Source organism: Nerophis ophidion, linkage group LG27 (assembly GCF_033978795.1).
Source record: "Nerophis ophidion isolate RoL-2023_Sa linkage group LG27, RoL_Noph_v1.0, whole genome shotgun sequence".
In the NCBI taxonomy this organism is placed as follows: domain Eukaryota; kingdom Metazoa; phylum Chordata; class Actinopteri; order Syngnathiformes; family Syngnathidae; genus Nerophis; species Nerophis ophidion.
The window spans coordinates 25,754,677-25,756,693 of NC_084637.1; the positions used below are offsets into that span (position 1 = coordinate 25,754,677).

Sequence of the window (2,017 nt, forward strand, 5' to 3'; positions counted from 1 at the left end):
TTCAGAAATGTATTTTGTTTTCAGTGTAAACATCTTCCTCTTTTCTTTCCATTCAAATGGCATCCTGGCCAAATGCCTGAACCACCTCATATGGGTCCTCTCGATGTGGAGGAGCAGCGGCTTTACTTTGAGCTCCTCCCCGAAGACACCCGAACGGGAAATGTTACAGGCACGTCCGACCGGTAGGAGGCCAAGACGAAGACCCAGGACACGTTGGGAAGACTATGCCTCCCGGCTGAACTGGGAACGCCTCGGGATCCCCCGGGAGGAGCTGGACGACGTGGCTGGGGAGAGGGAAGTCTGGGTTTCCCTGCTTAGGCTGCTGCCCCCGCGACCAGACCTCGGAAGAAGATGGATGGAGAGTGTAAACATTTTTTAAAAAGTAGTGCCATATCCCAGTACTTTGACCGTGGCTTTAATATTTTGACCTAAAAACAGAACCTTTGTAGCACAAAAGTATTTTAACAATACAAAAAAAAAAATACAAGTATTTATAGGTATTTGGGACAAAAAAAGTGAAAAAGCAAAAAGCTTGAATTGCTTTACGTTTTAGAATAAACTGAAAAAGTGAATCAAAAAGTTTATATAAAAAAATTGTATTCTTTTTATTTTTAAGAGAATCCAAATGCTACATTTCCTTTGAGCCAATTTTGTAGTCCAGCATTAGCATGTGCATAAAAAAAAAACAGCTCCTAAACAAACTGCAACTGCGAATAATTTCTCGTTTACTAAACAAAAGGAACCGTTCAAAAGACTATGTATTTTCTGCGTACGGTAGTTTATTTACAATTCACTTCCTGTGTCACCGTTTTACCAAGTAAGAAAATAACTGGAAAATGTATCAATAATTTGAAATATGTGTAATAGTCCTAACCTCATCCAATAAAACACATTTTCCTTCAATTTCACCTGCATTTATTTGAAAGAAAAAATATAGAATTCAATAAATATCGTGGCAAGGGGGACACATCGACGTTAAAGAACACACAAAAAGTACACAGGCAAGAGACAACATGAAAGTGATTTTTTTTTGGCACATAATTCCATTAGAAGTGCATCATCAGCACTTTAGCAATATTCCAACACGGGCCATCAGCACAAGAAATTTTTTTGGACCTATACTTTTGACACGGATTCAAAAGGTAAAAGAGTGAAATAAACAATTACGGAGTTTCCCCCAAATTGATGACACGTTTTGACTAATCCAGTTAACATGCTGACAGTGCGATAAATTAAGGCAACATTTGTACTATAGCTGCTATGTCCTGGATCCATGATGCATTAAGCTTAATTTGACTCAAATTTTTAAATCCAAAACATATATACACAGACTTTGTTCGACATAGTCTACAAAGGAAAATATTAAAAGATGCAGCTTTGTTTGGGTTCTGTCAGACGTCAAAAAGCCATTTAACCTGACAGTGAAAGTTTTGTTCTCACACCTCCTAAACAAAGCGCTTCTTGACTAAGAGTTAAAGGCTAAATTGTATTTGTTTTATCACAAAGTAGTCAGCAATCACTCCCATTGTGTAGAAGGACTAAAACTGGTCCTTAGACTTGGTGTGCTCACTGTGCAGTGCTGCAGAAAACACATTAAAGGATGAACGTGATAAATATTTGATTGTTGAACATTACAGAGTATTTTGTTGGTCACTAGCGTGTAGCCGTACAACTTTATTCACTTTTGATACGGTACTGATATTAGACTATTGAGCATTGGCGGCTACTGATATTAATCTGATACGATATTCGCAAGAGTCACGCTTTTCATTGTTCTGTAGTGTCAAAAATGGTTCGATTCAGAAGGTACGGGAAAAACTAACATTCATTAACCGTCGGGACAATAATTCCTTAAGATGCGGACACGTTTGTTACTGGATACTTTCTGATATGCTTCTAGAATTATTTGATACTTGCTCGTTGACAAATGTGCTATTTAAGACTGTGATATTGTACTAGGAGCGCAAAAAAAAAAAAAAAAAAATTACATCCCAATCGTGATACTTATTCACCCCAA

At 37.6% G+C, this 2,017-nt stretch overlaps 1 protein-coding gene across 1 annotated transcript in view; it reads right to left on the minus strand.

Moving 5' to 3' along the window:
* Window positions 1-759: 759 nt before the first annotated feature.
* The window catches only part of rnd3a (Rho family GTPase 3a), a 38,338-nt gene continuing 37,080 nt past the window's right edge, over window positions 760-2,017 (minus strand). Inside the window, exon 5 of the mRNA XM_061889898.1 lies at window positions 760-2,017. This exon is cut by the window's right edge and continues 2,488 nt beyond it. The gene's annotated coding sequence lies outside the window, so the exon portion shown is untranslated.